The sequence below is a fragment of the Seriola aureovittata genome, chromosome 2, assembly GCF_021018895.1.
Source record: "Seriola aureovittata isolate HTS-2021-v1 ecotype China chromosome 2, ASM2101889v1, whole genome shotgun sequence".
Classification (NCBI taxonomy): Eukaryota; Metazoa; Chordata; class Actinopteri; order Carangiformes; family Carangidae; genus Seriola; species Seriola aureovittata.
The window spans coordinates 29,130,001-29,152,057 of record NC_079365.1 but is presented as its reverse complement, the minus strand read 5'-3'; the positions used below and the strand labels follow the sequence as shown (position 1 = coordinate 29,152,057).

At 42.0% G+C, this 22,057-nt stretch overlaps 1 protein-coding gene across 1 annotated transcript in view; it reads right to left on the bottom strand.

Annotated features, from left to right (window-relative positions):
• The window catches only part of si:dkey-49n23.1 (semaphorin-3D), a 91,586-nt gene that overhangs the window by 52,100 nt on the left and 17,429 nt on the right, over positions 1 to 22,057 (bottom strand). The window lies entirely within an intron of this gene.

Here is a 22,057-nt window from a genome sequence, read left to right as displayed (position 1 = left end):
TTTTATTTTCTCTACTCATTCCCATATTCCCTCTGAACTTTGCTTGTGTCCTTAGCAAGCCGGCGGACACCTGAATAAATCTCTGGCAGACAGCAGCAGCTACACTGTGTGTGCAGCTACAACATGGTGGCTGCGTTAATGTGGGAATGGAGCTCACAAGGGAAACGGGCCCATTTATCATTTTGCACTGGCTGGCCAACTTTAAGAGTTCAGACTGAGAAATGCAACTGGAAAGTACCTGCTGAGAGAGGGAAGACAGCTAGCTTCTTAGCTAGCTCGAACGCTAACCCCTCATAGAAGACAGAGGACAACATGGTGGGATTATGGGACAAAGAAAAAGGCACCACACCCCAATCAGACGCCCAGACTGACAGACGTGTGTTGTTCTTTTGTTACTAATGATAATAATAATAATAATGACAATAATTCATTTTATTTATAGGCGCCTTTCAAGGCACTCACCCGTTAAAATACACAGTAAAAGACATAAAAAAGCAAGTACAAGGCATAAAATACAGAATAAATTAGAATAAATGTAATAGTATAAAATGAATATGATTGCATTGGACGTTAGTGTTGGAGTTAAAAATAATAGTGTTAGAGGTGTGTTGCGTGTTTTGCACCAATACGTGGTTGTTTTGTCTCTTTGTAGTTGTTTTGTGTCTCTTCGTAGTTGTTTTGTCTCTTTGTAGTTGTTTTGTCTCTTTGTAGTTGTTTAGTCTCTTCGTAGTTGTTTTGTCTCTTCGTAGTTGTTTTGTCTCTTCGTAGTTGTTTTGTATCTCTTCGTAGTTGTTTTGTCTCTTCGTAGTTGTTTTGTGTCTCTTCTTAGTTGTTTTGTCTCTTCGTAGTTGTTTTGTGTCTCTTCTTAGTTGTTTTGTCTCTTCGTAGTTGTTTTGCCTCTTCGTAGTTGTTTTGTGTCTCTTTGTAGTTGTTTTGTGTCTCTTCGTAGTTGTTTTGTGTCTCTTTGTAGTTGTTTTGTGTCTCTTTGTAGTTGTTTTGTGTCTCTTCGTAGTTGTTTTGTGTCTCTTCTTAGTTGTTTTGTCTCTTCGTAGTTGTTTTGCCTCTTCGTAGTTGTTTTGTGTCTGTAGTTGTTTTGTCTTTTTGTAGTGTTTTGTCTCTTTGTAGTTGTTTTGTGTCTCTTCGTAGTTGTTTTGCATCTTTTGGTTGTTGTTGTTTGATTTGTTGCCAACAATCGACTGTTTGTTACTTCTGGCTCTGGATCAAAACACAGTTGTCCACTAACGAGGACGACACAACAGCCGGTCGTGTTGAAAAGTCTCTGAAATGCGAAGCTTTAACTAAAGCCTGACTGTGAAATTGTTTCAGGTGGGACAGAAAAACGCTTACACGCATCGCTCCAGGAGAAACTGACCATGTTATCATATCATAATTTATCATCATCCGTCATGGCGGCTGGCTGGCGAGCATCTTGTCAGCAGGTTTTAAAGAGCTCAACAGGTTGGAGAGGCGCCTGCTGAGAGAGGAAACACAGTCGGACTCCACCTTTTCACTTAACCTCGGCGTGACTCTGCAGCGACACACAGACTGTGGTTCTGAATGTGGAAGAAATCTCAATTCATAACAGTAGAGAAGATTTCCAGACATATAAATATAATATATAAATATATATATGTACATCAGAGCCGTGTGCTGCTCATCACGTCACTGAGGAAGGTGATGAGTTCAGAGTCAGTGTTTGAGTCAGTATGTGTGTGACTCACAACTTAATCACAGCCTTTAACGTCCTGCACCTTTTATCCACCAATCAGTAGCCTCGGTTTACAAGCTTTTCAAATTAAAAGCATTCTCTTCTATACAGGTGATGACAGATGAACTGGCAAACACAGGGGAACAACAACACATGCGTGTGTCTTCTTCTTCTTCTTGTTACGACACGTTCTCTGGGAGCTGATGATGTACAAAAGAAATTATTCAAGGCATGTGTGTGTCACAGGATGTGTGTTGTATATTAATAAAAGAATGAAAATTACAGGATGAAAAACAGGAAGGGGGAAGTAAATGTGCGGCGTACATGAAGAAGAAGTAAACTGAAAATAAGCTCTGTGTAGTATTGTAAAAAAAGCAAACCACGTCTACACCTGAGTAAATCTGTCAATAATTTACATATTAGGCCGACATGTAAAATGAACATACAACTGTAGAAGCTGCGGCGCAGTAACGTGTTGCTTTGACAACATCATATGTTTCGCATCAGCGTTGTTAGTCCGTGGTTCACACTTGACTGGAGGAAACGACCCCCTCAGACCTGTCAACACGGAGACAGACGAGGAACAAACTGTCTCTTCCTCTCGGCCCATCTGATATACAGAGTGTGTGTGTGTGTGTGTGTGTGTGTGTGTGTGTGTGTGTCAAAGAGAAAGAGAAATCGATAAAGTGAGAAAGAAACTGTGAGACAAAGTCATTATGAAAACGAAGAGATTACCAGTGAAATGTGTTTGTGTAAATCTGTGAGCGTGTGAGCGTGTGTGTGTGTGTCTGTGTGTGTGTGTGTGTGTGTGTGTGTGTGTGTGTGTGTGTTAGTGTGCGTTTGTTTTTGAGCTTTGTCCCGAGGAAACTTGGGTGTTAACAAAAGTTTTTTAAATAAATCTCTGAAGGAAACTCATCGTCTGCTTCCTCTGTCTGTCGATTTTTATTTAAACACACACACACACACACACACACACACACACACACACATGTCTGAGAACATGCTCGACACAAAAAACACACACTCGCATAAACACACACATGCAAACCTGAGCGAGAAACAAACACACACCGTCACACACAGAGCATCCTCTCACATACACTATACTGTACACACACACACACACACACACACACACACACACTCTTTGTGTCACACACCAGCACAATGAACCGGATGAACACATGAACTCTTTGAGACTAAAAATGAACAGTTTGTTTACAGATTCAGGTCAGCTGTTCACCACAGGGTCTTTAAACGCACCGCGTCGTCCATCCGTGTCAGAAAGTATCATCTTATATCTCTGATCAGGGAGTATATTCCATAATCTGATCACCAATCAATCAATACATGATTTTAGTATTAAAATTCACTGTTTCATCTCTTCTTGTAGCTTTGAAAGGAAGTTTCAGTCTCTCTCTAATTTCACCAGAATACAGTTAAATGTACAATTCTGATGGTTTAACATCTAGTTCTTTTTATTATCAATCAACCTGATGATTATCATCTCAATTAATCAATCAATCTCTATAAAAAAAAATAAATAAATAATAATAATAATAATCATTCCCAGCCTGATTTCCTAAAGCCGAGGCTGTAATATTCAAACAGCTGGTTTGCTCTGACCATCAGTGTTGCGCAATTCTTTTTTTAGTTTCTGATATTTTTAATTAAACAAAAAACACTAAGTTGAATATTTCATTATTAAAATTGCTCCGTTTGCTGAGACGGACGACTCTAGAGAAGTCCTGGTTCTGAGTTCACGGTTCTCCTGGGAACACGCGAAGCTTTCGAAATGTTTTATATCGTTTTCCCTGATTTATGCTTCAACACAGTTTTTATCACGGAGGTCTGCAGAGAGTCGATCGGACTTCACAGCTTGGCTTCGTTCCAACACGCAGTTATAAACATATACGCACCTTTCTATACCATGTCCAATCAATTCAGCTTGACTCCAGTCAAGCTTTAGACACATCTCAGGTATAATCAATGAAACAGATGATGAAACCAACCACAACTAAGAGTCTTAAAGAGTCTCTTCACCTTATCCTGATTGATTATTGAGTTATTGATGGATAAAAATGGGAGTTTTATCCATTTAAAAATATACAAACAACACAATAAACAGTGAAGGGGTCTGAATACGTTCTGCAGCTGCTGTAAATACAAGTTTTCCTGATAAAGTTTGACACACGGAGGGTCGGAGGCGGACGATATTGTTCCCATGGTTATCAGCTGGACCCGTCTTTATTTTCTCTTCCTGTTGCACCATGGGGGTCGGTGCTAAACAATGAGTAAACAAAACAAGCTGGGTCACATCCAGGTTTTCTCACTCTACTAGCTGGGGAGCGACATTGATCACATGAGACACGATCACATGACGGTCAGCGTTCGCCTGTTGTCCGAGATGACGTCGGAAACAGAGAGAAGGAGCGAGGGGAAGTAATGAGAGTCGGATGAAGACGGACGCTGCATCGCTCTGACGCTCTGACCTTCATCCTGAAACAGCTTGTTTCTGCTCTGAAAAGAAAACGCTTTGTGAGGAGCTTCCGATGTCGGGTTTGTTTTAAATAAAGACTGAATTAAATGAACTTCCTAAATATGGAGGAATTACTTGAAAACATTTCATTCTTCAAAAGAGAAACTAAAGAGAATCTAGTTTGATTGGTTTTGGAAACAGTGTTTGTCTGTAGCTCGTTTCATCTCGGCTCGTTTAGTGAAAGAACTTTGCAGGTTGAGGCGTTCGCTGACCGCTGCTGCTCGCTCCTGACACGCCTTGTAAAATCAGACTCGCTGAATACTTCAAATGCTTGGCGTGACCCTCCGGCTCCCTCTGAGAATTAAAAACCCAGCATTTCTTGCTCCTGGTTGAGGAATTAGGAGGTTTTATTATGTTTACAGGAGGACGAGGTGAAAATGTGGCCGGCCACTCGAGAGGAAGGGGGAGGGCTGAAGAATCTGATTTTAACTGCCCGGCTGATTTATCCGCAGAGAGGCTGAGTGGAGGACTCCACAGTCTGACTCCATTACTCCCAGATTTTCTTCTTCTATCCTTCTTTTATTTATCACTTCATGTTGTGGTATTTCCTCATCTTCCTCTATCTTCCTCTCCTCATCTAATCCATTCATCTCTCCGTCTCTGCTCCTGTTTCTCTCCCCATCCTTCCTCTTCCCATCTTCCTCTCCTCTTTTATTCCTCTGTAATCTCTCTCTCTCTCTGTGTGATGATCTCCCTCAGTGTCGGTCAGACGGAGGAGGCGACAGCTTTACAGCCTCTCTCTGCCAGCCGTCTAATCCTCGCCGTGATTTAATAACTCTCCTCCCTCCATCCATCCCTCCTTCCTGTCATCTTATGACTTTAACATTAACTCAAGGTAATATCTCTGTTTTCTTAAACCTTAATCCTCTATAGGTCTCTCTCTCTCTCTGTCATCTTCTCTCTGCAAAATCCCTAATCTAATCATCTGTATCCTCTCTCCCCTCCTCTGTTAAACTATTCAACCTGACCACGCTCTTTTCTCGCTCCTTTTTATCTCAAAATAGTTGAGCTACTCTTATATTTTCACAACTGTAAAAGTACCAAATACAAAATATATAACAATACAATACAATAATTTAATCAGTTTTAAAGCTTCACATTTGTGTGGTAGCTGCTGTATGGATCAAGATGAGCACAGAAGAAGAGCAACGATGAACCAACGTGGATTGAAACTCTGATAGCTGGTTACTTATCACGCGCTGCAGAACTTGGTGGAAGAACAGGTTCTGGTCCAGGGAAGAACACATTCAATTTTGGGGCAGATCCATATAATTTATTATGGATTAGAATTTCTTCCTCTGGAGTCTGGTGTGCGATGTTCAACTGTTCTAGGATCAGATTCTGATTTGTAAGAATATCAGTTTTTGTTGAGTCAAACTAATTAATATAGATTTTTTTATTATTAAAGATCAATGTATGTTTAGACTTTTATTTGTCAGTCTGAGGGGAGTGTGTGTGCGTGAGCGCCCAGAGAACAGGTGCACCTTTCAGGCAGAGGTTCAGCCCTGAGGCCCCTGGATCCAGGCGGCTCCCTGGCACCCGACTGCACAGCGGCGAGACGTGTATTTATCTCTGAGCGAGCAGAGCATAACAACATTCTTGGTTTACTGACGAGGTCACACATACAGAGATGGTCTCTAACGGCAACGACGTGCAGCGGGGCGGCGAGCTGATCAGTCAAACAGCCGAGCTTTATGAGCACACGTGGAATGTGTGCGGAGCCTTTTACCCACAATGCTTTTAGCACGAGACGAGCTACATGCATCAAGAGGCGGATACAAATCATCTGGATGAGATACAGTTCCTCCACTTCTTCTACTATGTTTTCTTTTTCACATGTTCCTTTGTAAAAAAAAAAAAATATCCCAGATCTGTAATGATCAAGTGACACGATGATTTAAGGTTGAAAAAATATTATTGTAATTAAAAAAAAAGTAATTTTCTCTCATTGAGCTTCAACTTCATAAAGAAAATAAAGTTTTAACTCGTCGTTTTTGTTCATTCAGAAATAAACCGACTAAAACTTTTGCATGTTTCCTTGAAAACTTCCCATTAACACTGAAGAAGCCTCGTGCTTTATTACTGTTTATTATCACAATCTGAACACGTGATAAAAAACTTAATTTGCTGCTTCGATAAATGTTCAACAAAACCTGAGACGTCGTCTCATTTCATTTGCAAGAACTAAAATCTAAATTCTCTTTATGATTTTATATTTACAAACAACAGAATATTGAAAATGTCGTCTGAAAAAGATTTTATTTAACAGCTGATTGTTTATTTTGTTGTGTGTCTCTTACATAATAAATTCCATGGAAGTAAAATATGTTGGTAAATTTTCAGACCTAATTTCTTGGGAGGAAGGATACACACATTCCAACATGTGCGAGCGCTCAGGTGGATGGGGATGATAAAAGCGAGAGCGTTAACTGACAGTAAATCTGTCAGTGCTTCTCAGACGTTGCGGGGTGGGGAACAAATTCTTTCTTCCACACAAATGTTTCTCGTTTCCCGACCTCACCGATGTGTTGAGGTGATAAGAGTCACAAAGAAAACACAGCTGCTGGACCGAAGGCAAAGATGAAGAAATCAAGACTTATTCCATTTATGGTCAGACAATCGCTTTAGACGTTCGTGGTGTCGCGTCCAAAAACCTGCTTCTTCTTTTAATGTTTTACTGTTGAACTCTGATCGTTCAGTGCGTTAGCTTCCCAGGCGATGTGATTTAAAACGCTTACGGCGCTAATCTTGCTAATGCTAAACGCGTTCGTCTTGTATCTTGGGAATTTTGCCACAAGACGTCCAAAGCACCGATATGTGTCCAGGGTTTCGTTGGACCCTGTCGCTCTATAATAACGTCACAGTGCGTCTTCCTTTGCAGAGTTCCCATGGCAACCTCTCGAGGGCGCTGTTACTTACATATAAACAACTGTTGTTTGGGGGGAATTTGCTGAAACGACCTGAAGTCCTTCAAATTAAATAACGAGAAAACATTGTTTGTAACGGTCTTTTAGCAACGGTTAAAGTTTGGTTCGGTTACCAGGCTCAGTAGCTGCTGCTGTGTTAAAGCTGGGTTCTTCTCTCTCACGACTGTCTGACGTACCGCAGAGAAACCGTGTCAGGAAACAGCCGCCGAGCTGTTCTCGTTTAGCTTGTTAGCTTGTTAGCTTGTTGATACTGATGACTAGTGTGTGTGTGTGTGTGAGAAGGACAGACACAGAGAGAGAGAGAGAGAGAGAGAGAGATAAAATGGAGGAGGATCTTTCCACATGAGCTGGAATTTAACAATGTGCAGCTTCAGGGTTTGAGTTACACTGTAAGTACTTAATAATAAGTAAGCTGCTTATTTAAGATAAAGGAATTATTGTGTTTTGGAGACAGGAAACAAGCTGTGTCACTATCATTGTTTTTACACATTACTTATTTCTTATGAGGCGAGTTTATTTTTCTTTTTTTCCAACTAATTTGCTATTTGTCATCTGTTTTTGAAGAAATACAGTCACATGGATTAAAACACTAAATAATGTGATTTCTCACCTTTTCCTCTGAGACGCGAGTCACTGCGTCCAGAGGTGATGGAACAAAATAAATTCAAGGCGTATCCGGAGCAGGAAATGACCGCACGGCCACTCAGGGATCGGTAAAATCCACCTCATGTGTTTCAGGTAAAAACAGATGGACATTCGGTTCTTGTGCAGACGAATGTAGAGCAGTTAAGGGAATGTCTGTAAACCCACTGGTATCAGTATTATACAGTCAGTGCCGCGTGCTTAAGTCATAATAAATGTGAATGACTCAGTGGGTTTCTCTCTGAGGGGGAAGTGATTGCAACATTCTTGATTCAGAGTCAAACACATAAAAAACTCATTTGGATGGAATTTACTGCCGTAATAGAAATAAATTGTTCATCACAAGACGGGACCTGCAGTGGATACAGGCCTGTTGCCCATAGGTATACACTTATTTATATATATATTTATGTATAAATACTCATAAGTTACTGGCCTAAACTTTAAAGCACTTTAAAACTTTAGATCCATCATGAAGTCTAATAAATTATTTTACCTTTATTTACTCAGGTGAATGTACATGAACAGAACGTCCAAATAAAACTGGTCAATGTATAAAATCAGATCAATAATAATATAAAACTACTGGTAGATTTGAACACTCCTGTGTTTCACACTCTGCACGATGTCATCACATTCGATGAAGTTATTTCAAGTAACAACTTGTCCACATGTGGTAAGACGAGATCAGCTGTTGCTTCCAAATAAAAAACGTGCTCGCCAAACACCATGCGATGATGTGATGGTTGTTTTGTTTCGGGGTTTGTTAGTTTCATGACAGAGGCGGACCCTCCGGCCTGTGTCGTGGCTCTGAGATGCGACTTCAGAGTCGCACTGGAAGACGTCAGCCTCTCCTCAGGAAAGCAAAACAACATTCTTGAATCCAGGACAACAAGTGTGAGTGATGGTGAAATTTTCCAAAGCTTCTCTCCTCTGAAAGGATTTGAACTAGAGATCGACCGATATGGTTTTTTCAGGGCCGATACCGATACCGATTATTAGTAGTCAAGGAGGCCGATAACCGATATTTGGAGCCGATATTTATTTGCAATAAAAGGGAAAATATTGGCGTGAAAATTTTGAATAATGGAAAAATTCCACTTAACTTTGTTCAAATGCCTTTAATCATATGTTTATTTAACAGCTTTTCAGATTTGCAACATGTTAAAGTTTTTTTTTTCTTAGACAATAGATATCTTTGTTTTAAAATTCTAACAAAAAATGCAGGGAGCTCCCAGGCTCAGCAGCATGTCTTATAAAGTTAAATGAAAACTTAAACAAATAAATAGCACACTAAAGTTTTCTACAGTAAATAAAGTTTTCCAAAATTTCAATATAACTGAAATGTTAATCTTTCACTTATCTTTGTTTTAAGTTCAAACAAAAACAAAAAGTGCAAGGAGTTCCCAGGGTCAGCAGCATCTCTTATAAAGTTAACTGAAAATTTAAATAAATAAATAAATAGTTCCCTGAAGTTTGCAGTTTGAAGAATGCAGTTCATGTAGGCTTTATGATGCAGTTACATTATGTCTTAAGTCTTGAACAGCAATATCCTGCTCCTCTCTACAAGAAACTATCAAAGACAGATTCAGGACACACTTCATCTAACAATATGTCATTTTCTGCTGCTTGGGATCTCTCAATCAACACAGAAAAAGGTAAAGTACTTGGTAGTTAAACAGCCATTATTGCCCTACAGTTTTCTCTCAGACAGACGGTACTTGCTGTCAGTTTCTGCAGCTTCTCATGTGGCTTACACAAACACACACACACACACACACACACACACACAAACACAAACACACACACACACACTATTCACTAGCCATCCCCTCAACGTGCTTCCCTGCAATCTCTCTCTCTCTCTGTGTCTCTCTTTCTCACACACACTTCTTACTTTTATAACTATTTCAGTATCAATGTTATCAGTAACCTTGTTTCAAGGGATTAAACACTAAATAGCCTAAAGCATCTTCACTTTAATAATCAGTGTTTATCGTAGGAACAGACAGCTGCCGCCAACGTATTGGGCCTCACAGTAACGTTAGTAGTCGTGAGTTGTAGAGTTTCTCATGTGACTTCCACACAAACACACACTATTCTCTACCATAACAGACATTCTCCCCATTGCTACAGTCTGCTGAGCATCTAGAGCCGCGGACCGATGGGTTAACGTTACGCTAAAAGCTAACCAGCCTTCACCTCGACGGGCTTCCCTGCAATAAAACCGGACATATCGATATTATCAGCAACCTTGTTTCAAGTGATTAACGGCACGTCTGGAGGGACTGCGAGCGAGCAGAGCTGCCGCTTATGTTTATATAACGTTAATGGGCTCACAGTAATCTTACTAGTAGTTGTGAGTTGTAGAGGACTGGGATTTTTATTACAATTTCGGGAAACTCTGCTGCCTTAACTTACCTTCAAAACAAGTATTTGCTCTCCGGACCTTCTCCACCGTGTGTGTAAGGACTGTTCATGCACAGCTTACACTGCTGATTGGCTGTTACCGTGGCTCTGCTTGTAACCAATCAGATGGTGCAGTGGGTGGGACAATGCTGGCGACAGAGTAGTGACAGCAGACAGAGAGGCGCGGCTGCATCAGAGCCAAAATAACCCAGTTTTAAATTGATCTCTTATCGGCTGTCGAATTTTAAAAAAGGCCGATGCCGATATGCGTCAAAATGCTGAATATCGGCGGCGATAATCGGCCCGGCCGATAATCGGTCGATCCCTAATTTGAACCAAAATGAAAGTTGCTCTGACAGAAAGATGCTCATGAAAAATTGAACGCTATTTATTTTTTTGTAAAAAGGACACAGATAAATGATCTTTCCTGAGTGAAGTCCTGAGATTTTAATCAGCGCTGAGCTCAGAGCACGAAGGTAAAAACAATTAATTCAGTCCGGGGGGAGACGGGAGATTTGATTTATGTCTATGCATTTATAAAGATCTGTTTTCATATCTGTGAGTCCAGACGTGTTTCCAGGCGTCATTAAGGACTCTGAGGAGACGGTGTCCTTCAGACTCTTCTACTGAGGAAAACAGATGCAGGTCGGCCGGAGGTTTCTTGTACATCAGTGCTTGAGTTTCAGGTTTCTCTTTATAATTTAGTTTAATTTGTTTATGTTTGAGGAAACGTTGGATGGTTTAACTGCTCCAGTGCTAATTGCTGAAAAAGAAATGCCAATGCTGCTGATCAACCAGCCGGACTGAAACAGGTGAGTCTCTGTCTGTTTCCGACTGAACTTTGGCGCAGTTCATTTAGATTTAGAATCTATTTCCTGGTTGATCAAGACGGCAACCATTACCCACAATGCCCCCAGTTAAAATCCATCTGAGGAGCTTTGTTGCTCATCTCTGACTTTTTTTTGTCCCATTTATACCAGAGGGAGGTCGAGCTGCAGTCGTCACCACTCAGGCTCATAATTTAGTTGCTTTTTTCTCGAGCTCTTTGTGAAACCAGAGAAGATAAATAAACCGAGCTGCAGTAAATCCCTGCATCAGCCTCTGTCACGCTCCAGAGTTTGGTTTCCTCACACGGGTCCGTGCAGCGCTGATGTCACAGGATGACGACACCAAAACCGTCCAATCAATGAGCTCACCTGTCAGTCCTGTTTACCTCATGTGGTTTGTTTGTGAAAAGGAAAAAGGACTTTTGTTTCGACTCGAACTACAGACGTAAAAACGGCTTCACAGAGCAGAGATCACATGTGAAAAGATGATTAGAAGAAGCTGTAAATTAACAGGAGCTGTAGGTTTTTAAACGCAAATTAACATAAATAAATAATTTTTTTACTTTGTTTAAGTAACAGGTTTGAAATCTAACTCCACAGATGGAAGCAGCACAATGAGAGGACGGTGGAAGAGTGGCGAGCTCAGATACGGCGTCAGGACTTCAGCTCTCTATCAGTGTCCTGAACCTGCCTCAGTCTTCACCCAAAGTCAACATTTCATCATCCCACAGTCCGGTGAGCTACAACAACACCGTTCAGCTCCATTATTCCAGAGTTCATAAAACCGCCAGTCCATGGACAGAAATAAAACCCGATCAAAGAACAGACGGGTTTCACTTTCTGATGAAAAGGCTTCGCCGCCGAGCGAGAGCCGCGCCCGAGACAAGTGCATGTCTTGTTTTTCCAGAGGGACGACGAGAGCCCAGAGTCAAGACAAACAAACATCGTTGTGGGAACCGAGCCGCACTGTACAAGGCATTCTGGGAAGAGGAAACTATCTGTGCCTGTCCGACTCTGATCGCTGCTTCTATCTGTCCACGGCCTCGAGGAAATATTCGTCCTCTCTGGAGGTTTCTGGGAAGAGGAAAGGAGCTGATGTCATCCACTTCCAGATGGCAGCGTAAGGAAATAGAAGAATAGGAAATGGGCCCCTTGATTCTTACACAACTCCCATATCCTTTAAGTTAGTCACATATTCTTTTCGCTTTCTTCAACCACACGGAGAGAGAGAGAAAAACACACCTGCAGCCTGTTGTTCCTTTTTCAAACAGGCCTCGGTTTGTTTGATGTGACGTTGTTGAAGTGTTTGTTAGATTTCCAGATGATGCTTCAGCCGTTTAAAGTGTCAGTGTGTGCTGGAGGTCAGGAAGCGTCCGTCCTGATTCTAACGAAGACGAGATAACGGCTTATAGTCGCTCTCTATCTAGAACTAGAACTAGAACAGACACGTGGACCGTGATGTTAGACAACGTTTAATCTAAAAGAACAAGATATTCACACCATTACGTCTGGAACATGACAACATAACACACCGCTAATTTTCCTGCACGACTGATATGGCTTCAGATGTTTGTTTAAGGTGGATTCATCCATTTTCTGTCCCTTCATCCCATCAGCCTCAGCTCTGCTTAGAGCCAATTAGAAAACATTAGCATGCTAACATGCTACAATAAGAAGGTGAACCTGGTAAACAACAGCTCTACTTTGTGTTTAGTGCTAATTAGAAAACATGAGCATGTTAACGAGGGACAGCAAAGACAGTTGTAGCGTTAAAATACAGAATTTAACTGCACAACAGCTGCTAGTAAATACAACAAGGTCAGTAACATCTGTAATTTGTTATCCATGTTTTAATTTAAAAGTTGATGTCAGTGTTGTGTTTACAGATCGGTTTTTATTTCACCTTGTTCAGTTTAACAGTTAGAATCTCTGTAGAAGAGAAATCCCTCGGTGAGCCGGTCGTCTGCTCATTATCAAACCTCCTGAGTCCGACATGTTGATGCTACAGGTGCAGCGTGAACATGTTCTTTTCTTTTTACGCTTTGTTCCCGTCTTTTCTTTACATTCTTCCTTTTCATCAACACGGGGACGAGGCAGTTCCTGGAAGAAGCCCAGAAGGAAACCGTTGCTTATTGTTGGAGCGAAGGGAACAACATAATTAGGCTGAGACGCTGGGACCCCTGCTCAGGGAGACCTGAGTGTGTTAGTGTGTGTGTGTGGTGTGTGTGTGTTTAACATTTCTGCTTGTTTTTGTGTAGATTTTTGAAAGCTGTATGTTTGATTTCTGCTGAGCAAAGGTGAGTGGGTAGCTGTGTGGCAATGAAAGTGTGTGTGTGTGTGTGTGTGTGTGTGTGTGTGTGTGTGTGTGTGTGTGTGTGTGTGTGTGTGTGTGTGTGTGTGTGTTGTATGAGAGCTGTATGGGCACTGGGTTTGGGAAGGGTGGGGTAAGTTTGTTTTTGCCTCCACAAACTCAAGTCTGGGAGATTTTTATTTTTATTTTTTATTATTTCAGAGTGTGAGTCCAAACTCAGGTCTGAAAATGGGGGATCTCTGCAGGGTACCTGGCAGCTTTGGAGCATCAATCAGATGTTTTAATGTGTGTGGTGATTATGAATAGGACTGAATTCAAACCTGATGGTATTCTTCTTCTTCTTCTTCTTATTATTATTATTATTATTACTACAGAACAAGACTTGGCCACAGATTCAGCTGTTAGCAGTTGAAGCTGCAGCGTCAGTCATCAGGTATTCATCATCATTATCATCATCATCATCGTGTGTGTTTACTGTTGCCTTGTTCAGTTTGTATTATTAAAAGCAGTTGTACTTCAGCTCGATATCTTGTGTTTTCCTTCTGAATGTGGCTTTAATTACTGATAATAAGGGACGAGCTTTGATCGCAAATGTTTCCTAAGCTGTGACCTACATTAAACATTTTTCTGTTGGTCTTTATTACTAAAACAAAACAAAAATAAAACAGTGCGGAGAGATTAAAAAGTTTCATGAAATTTGAACCTGATCCAACATGGCGCCTGCTCCCTGAACTCATCTTTGCTGATGTTGAATTCAAACACAGGAATCGCTCTATAACTGAATCCTGACGGAGATGCCCCCTTTAACCCGCCGTGATCGGCCCCGTCGTGATCGGCCCCGTCGTGATCGGCCCCGTCGTGATCGGCCCCGCCCTGCGTTACATGACTGACAGTGAGTCTGAACTGACGTATTGCAATAACACAGAAGTCCATATGTTGGTCTGAGCGGTCGGTAAGTCTTCAGCTGAAGCTCGTAACAGCCTGAAATTCCAATCAGTCTGAGGGGACCTGTAAACAGCGGTATGCAGGGAAGGTAAAATGGCCCCTTGATTCTTACACAACTCCCATATCCTTTAAGTTAGTCACATATTCTTTTCGCTTTCTTCAACCACACGGAGAGAGAGAGAAAAACACACCTGCAGCCTGTTGTTCCTTTTTCAAACAGGCCTCGGTTTGTTTGATGTGACGTTGTTGAAGTGTTTGTTAGATTTCCAGATGATGCTTCAGCCGTTTAAAGTGTCAGTGTGTGCTGGAGGTCAGGAAGCGTCCGTCCTGATTCTAACGAAGACGAGATAACGGCTTATAGTCGCTCTCTATCTAGAACTAGAACTAGAACAGACACGTGGACCGTGATGTTAGACAACGTTTAATCTAAAAGAACAAGATATTCACACCATTACGTCTGGAACATGACAACATAACACACCGCTAATTTTCCTGCACGACTGATATGGCTTCAGATGTTTGTTTAAGGTGGATTCATCCATTTTCTGTCCCTTCATCCCATCAGCCTCAGCTCTGCTTAGAGCCAATTAGAAAACATTAGCATGCTAACATGCTACAATAAGAAGGTGAACCTGGTAAACAACAGCTCTACTTTGTGTTTAGTGCTAATTAGAAAACATGAGCATGTTAACGAGGGACAGCAAAGACAGTTGTAGCGTTAAAATACAGAATTTAACTGCACAACAGCTGCTAGTAAATACAACAAGGTCAGTAACATCTGTAATTTGTTATCCATGTTTTAATTTAAAAGTTGATGTCAGTGTTGTGTTTACAGATCGGTTTTTATTTCACCTTGTTCAGTTTAACAGTTAGAATCTCTGTAGAAGAGAAATCCCTCGGTGAGCCGGTCGTCTGCTCATTATCAAACCTCCTGAGTCCGACATGTTGATGCTACAGGTGCAGCGTGAACATGTTCTTTTCTTTTTACGCTTTGTTCCCGTCTTTTCTTTACATTCTTCCTTTTCATCAACACGGGGACGAGGCAGTTCCTGGAAGAAGCCCAGAAGGAAACCGTTGCTTATTGTTGGAGCGAAGGGAACAACATAATTAGGCTGAGACGCTGGGACCCCTGCTCAGGGAGACCTGAGTGTGTTAGTGTGTGTGTGTGTGTGTGTGTGTGTTTAACATTTCTGCTTGTTTTTGTGTAGATTTTTGAAAGCTGTATGTTTGATTTCTGCTGAGCAAAGGTGAGTGGGTAGCTGTGTGGCAATGAAAGTGTGTGTGTGTGTGTGTGTGTGTGTGTGTGTGTGTGTGTGTGTGTGTGTGTGTGTGTGTGTGTGTGTGTGTGTGTGTTGTATGAGAGCTGTATGGGCACTGGGTTTGGGAAGGGTGGGGTAAGTTTGTTTTTGCCTCCACAAACTCAAGTCTGGGAGATTTTTATTTTTATTTTTTATTATTTCAGAGTGTGAGTCCAAACTCAGGTCTGAAAATGGGGGATCTCTGCAGGGTACCTGGCAGCTTTGGAGCATCAATCAGATGCATTAATGTGTGTGGTGATTATGAATAGGACTGAATTCAAACCTGATGGTATTCTTCTTCTTCTTGTTCTTCTTCTTCTTATTATTATTATTATTACTACAGAACAAGACTTGGCCACAGATTCAGCTGTTAGCAGTTGAAGCTGCAGCGTCAGTCATCAGGTATTCATCATCATTATCATCATCATCATCGTGTGTTTACTGTTGCCTTGTTCAGTTTGTATTATTAAAAGCAGTTGTACTTCAGCTCGATATCTTGTGTTTTCCTTCTGAATGTGGCTTTAATTACTGATAATAAGGGACGAGCTTTGATCGCAAATGTTTCCTAAGCTGTGACCTACATTAAACATTTTTCTGTTGGTCTTTATTACTAAAACAAAACAAAAATAAAACAGTGCGGAGAGATTAAAAAGTTTCATGAGATTTGAACCTGATCCAACATGGCGCCTGCTCCCTGAACTCATCTTTGCTGATGTTGAATTCAAACACAGGAATCGCTCTATAACTGAATCCTGACGGAGATGCCCCCTTTAACCCGCCGTGATCGGCCCCGTCGTGATCGGCCCCGTCGTGATCGGCCCCGTCGTGATCGGCCCCGCCCTGCGTTACATGACTGACAGTGAGTCTGAACTGACGTATTGCAATAACACAGAAGTCCATATGTTGGTCTGAGCGGTCGGTAAGTCTTCAGCTGAAGCTCGTAACAGCCTGAAATTCCAATCAGTCTGAGGGGACCTGTAAACAGCGGTATGCAGGGAAGGTAAAATAATTAAAATTTACAGGTCGCTGCAGCGTCCACGCAGAGATAAGCCTGTTTTCTACGTGATTTAGAGCAAACATATATTTTGTGCTGGGAAGGTTTTGGCTGAAACTGTTGGAGAACGGAGGATATTCTGGGTACGGCATCATAATTAGTTCAATATAATATTTAAAGGGTTGATAGAAAATAGTTACATATGAAACTTTAGTTCTTTACATTTGAAGCCATCACGCATTCATTCATTCAAATCCCACAAAGATCGAGCTTTTCACTGCAAGTCTGACAGTAAGTTAGTTTCTCATTGACGCCATCGTCCAGATTAAAATTAGACATTTAAAAAATACTTTGATAGATGTGGAGCTGAGGACGTACAGCAGCTCATCCTCTCGCTGCAGCGTTGGCGGTTTGATCCCTCCCGATGGACAGACTTGCACCTTACAAGGTGGATGATATATAGATGATGTCATCTCAAAAACTGCCACTGACTGAGTCAAACTACGTCCCGTACCGTGCACAGCTTTTATGAGACGCTCTCGTTATTCTCGCACTGAAATATTTCTTGGATTTCACCGTTTTATTCATAAGGCAAATGTCCGGTCAGCTGATCGTCCGTCAGTGCGTCAGTGGTGCCTAAGGCTAACGTGCTAATGCTAACACGCCCTCACTCACACACAATACGTTAACCTGCAGATGTGTTGGTGTTTACCATCTTAGTTTCGCATATTAGCATGAAAATTAGCACTAAACACAAAAACGTTGATGATGGCTCTAAATGAAAAAGGGAGAGGATCGTTTGAGTTCTTACATTTCATCATGCGGGCACCAAGTTACGCCACAATGCTTCCATTGTTACAGAGACTTTAACTCAAAACCACAAAATCTTGTCTCATGGTTACGACAGAGGAAACTTCAGGGGATCAACAAAGAGAAAATATAATGTCCAAACTTTTATATAAATCCATCTGGTGCCTGTAGAGAAATTTTCCACTTTTGACCACAGTGGTGGATCAACCGACCGACGCGCAGATAAATCATGGATGAATAAAAGGCAGTGAAACCTTAGTCGGGAAAAAAACACTATTTTAAATTTGCTTTGTGAAGACACACATGCACACACACACACACACTCTGCCACCCACTGAACTAACACACACACACACACAGCAGCTTTTAGATTGACACACAGAGTGTGAGACAGAAAGTAGTCCCCCCTCATTAGGCGTCTTAGCGAGCAGTGAAAGGAGCGTCTATTCACTGGGACTGGTGGGAACACTGGGACCGGCCGAGCAAAAAAACAACCAAGCAGCCGGGGAGGCAACCGCACACACACACACACACACACACACACACACACACACACACACACACACACACACAACACACACACACACACACACACAAACACACACACACACACAAGCAGACCCTCCCGGTTTTTCCTCACGCAGAGACAAAGACAAAGACGTGAATGCGTGTGAGGCTTAAATTCCCCCCCCCTCCACCCCCCCCTTCACTTGTTCTCCACCTCTTCTTCATCTTCATCTTCATCCTCCTCCTCTGTCTCTCTCTCCATCCCCTCTCTGTTTTCTAAAGAGAGAAGTCATCTCAAAGAAAAGCCGCCTAAATTCCTCCTGACAGCTGTCACACTGACCACGAGCAGCCCCCCCCCCCCCCCCCCCCCACCCCCACCCCCCCCCGACAGCTCAGCCTCACACACAGTGCAGAAAAAAACCCCGAAAAACAGCAGCTCTGGCAACTAAACAGGAAAAATAAATGAAAGCACAGGGAGGAATCTGTCCCACTTTCTTGCTGGAAGCCTCACAGACATCTTTATTGCAGAAACACACTTCGAAGCGCGAGCTGCAGCCAGTAACCTCCGTTACAAAGAGGATAGGCTCGTTTTCTTTTCATGCTTCAGGTGACGGAGGGACGGATCTGATTTCACCAAGACTCATTTTCTGTTTACTGAATAAAGACTTTAAAGTTACAGCAGCTGGAAACGTTGGACAGAGTTAAAATTATAGTGAACTCCTGTGTTCCTGTGTGTGTGTGTGTGTGTGTGTGTGTGTGTGTGTGTGTGTGTGTGTGTGTGTGTGTGGATGGGTGGTTGCTCCTTTAAACAATGGTTTCTATTGGGGGAAATGAAGTGAAGGGTGCTTAGTGGATATGCATCATTGTATTACGGGACGACATGGCCCAGTTTCTCAGCTACACTCACATCGTCTCCGTCATCAGACGCTAAAAACAGGTGGTTAAACTGGTTTCCAGGTAGAAAATGAACGGACTCACTGGTTTCTCGGTGCAGTGGTAGTTTTTTACCTTTCAAATTCTAACTTGTATCTGTACCAGTGGTTGAATAACTGGGGGCGTCGGTACCAACCACCCAGCCTCCACCCTCACCCTCCATCCATTGTGTATTTGCCCTGTGGCCACCGAGCTCCCATCACGGGGCCACTCCAGGGATTTAGTATTAAAAGGAAGGATGGAGCTTCACTTTCAGTCTTTAAAAAACGTCTCTTTTCTTTTTCAAACTATGTTACGTTCATTTAACGAAACACGACTTCACTGAGGAAGATGCACCAGATAGAGGTGCAGATTTAAAACATTTGTTAGAGCTCAATTTACCACAATTAAGCCAATTATCAGAGACTAATTGCACCGCAGTGAACTGGGGCTTTCTGCCCGGGGGCAGTTGCTAATCCTGCACTAATCCCAGATAAATGTTTTTACAACAACTCATGATGTCGGTCAGTAAAGGCGTCTTTTTCTCAAGAGACAATATTTTGTCCCTCAAGCTTTTAAATTAAAATATCTTCAGACAAACTTTAGTAGCAAAACATTTTGTGTTTTTACCAGAGTTTTATTTCTGTCAGGGTTACACGCTCTAATGAGCCTCTTCTGGGTTTAGAAGCACGTTATCAGTCGTCAGGTTGACCCACCACAAGATTCAGTGGTAGAGAAAACAAGCGATCACTTGGTCTTTAAATAAAGAATAACTTAAAAAGTAATTAAAGCTTTCTTGAAAAATTAAATGAATATTAAATCGTACAAGAAAAATAGGTTGTTTCCATCTAACTGTAGTTAATTAGCATATAAATGATGAGTGATACAGTTGGTCAGTAAATCAGTCCAAACTCAGTTTCTACAGTCAAATAAAACCTTCACACGCAGAGAAATGCAGCAAAGACAGACCACAGACTTTCCCAGCCTGGCCGCCACACAGCACAGTGTGTGTGTGTGTGTGTGTGTGTGTGTGTGTGTGTGTGTGTGTGTGTGTGAATCTCTGCTGCGGTGATAAGGTATCAGAGGAGGAGAGATAATCTACTCCCACTGTCTCCATATCTCCCATCGCTCTGACACTGGGCCCTGCCATTACCAGCTACACCCTGCACTCCTCCACACACACACACACACACACACACACACACACACACACACACACACACACACACACACACACACACACACAGGTAAGCAGTCTAAGATGCATATGGATTGATCATACACAACTTCACTGAAAGATGCATTCAGCAATCATTTTTATAATTTCATGTAATTAAGTGACTTCCAGTTAAGAGAAAGTGTTGCTTGTATTACTGACTACCACTGAGAATCAACACTAGTGTTTGTGTGTGTGTGTGTGTGTGTGTGTGTGTGTGTGTGTGTGTGTGTGTGTGTGTGTTCAGCTCATTGTTCAGCCTCTTCAGGCCGGTAAAGTCGACACAATGCTGCTTCATAATAAAACCATGGGCAGCTGGAACAGCAGCTGGAACAGGAGCTACTACTGCACGAACTGGCCGCCACACAGAGGCGGCGGCCCGACGAGGAATTATTCAAACACTCACAGTTTAAAACAACCGAAGCCAGAGTGACGTATCCTCTTCTTTTTGTGCCATATAAATAAAGTTTGAATAAAGTTATAACATAAATCTATTCATCCATGAACCATCATCTTTTCGAGCCCACACACGCACACACCTACACACACACACACACAATGTGTTGTGTTGTGTGTGTGTCTACACGACATAAAATCACTTCCTGTCCTTTACAACTTGAACTTGTACTTTAAAAAAGAATATACAGAATACTTTGTGTCTCCCAGAGAAACTTTATTTGCTTCCTGCTCCTCAAATCAAGAGACACAATCAGACCTGGCGGGTAAAGTTTAATGTCAGGCACTTAAACGACACAAAGGCCGCGGACTTTGTGACACTTTCCCACTTGAATGTTGTAAGAAACAAGTGGCCGTTTTTATTTTTATTACAGCTGTTAGAAGAACGTTTCCATCAGCGGCAAACCTCGCCCCAGTTTAGAGCTCCGGACTCCGGCTGATTTCAGCTCTATTGTTTCCTCTCTGTGCTGAAATAATAAATGTTGTGTTTACTGTAGCGTGTGTGTGTGTGTGTGTGTGTGTGTGAGTGTGTGTGTGTGTGTGTGAGGTTGTACAGGTGTTCCTGGTGTGTTAAGGCTCATCATTTACAGTCTTCACAAATGTTTTTTTGTTTTCAAAAAGCAGCAGATCAATGATTTTCATCTGGATGTAATGACTCCACATACCAAAAACTCACTGTGTTGCAGATGACACAGTCCAGCTCGGTTTACAGTAAACAGGCTTGTTGCCGTGAGGACAGATGAGGACAGAATATGATTCTGGTAACAGAAGGTAGTGAGAAACTCAAAACAGCTGCTAATTATGTCCGACAGAAAAACTAGGCTTGGGCCAATATTCGATAATATAATAATAATAAAAAATACAACGGCATAATGCAAAAATTACCTGAAACATAAAATACAATAATGTGAATATAAATGTATAAAAAGACACATGAAACTTAAAATACAACACAAAGCACATGCTGCTGAAAAATGACCACATCTTAATCGGTTGAAGAATCTTAAGAAAGTTCCCCCATTAGTCATAACGTTGGTGAACCACACACATTATCTACCCTGTGGTTGCTTCACAATAAAAGCCACCCCATGTGGCGACGGTAGAACGCTTTTATTGTGAAGCAGCAGCAGCAGCAGTGGGAAAATTGGTTTAGCATGAGATCAGATTAGAATCAGTAACACTTGTCCTGTGGATCCCTCATGCATGTGAGAGTAATATGAATCCAGTGCAGGAACGGTAATAACTACTGTATAGAGATTATTGAAGAGCTATTGCACTGGAGCTTCCCACCAACAAACCACCATCACAGCCTCATCAGAGATGTTCAGTGGACCGACTGGGATCGTCTCCAACGCGTCACTGGAGGTTGTGAACTCAGACTGAAACGACCTCCTGAGCCACAAACTGTCGAGCCGGAGCTCCGGCTGGATATTTATCACCTCTCCGACAATAGAGACGGTAATGGAGGAGTCGGCCCTGCACTTCAGATCAAAGCCAGTGAGATGATCCGGGACTGTGGCGCAGTGTAGTTCAAAGACATGGGATGAGTGTGTGTG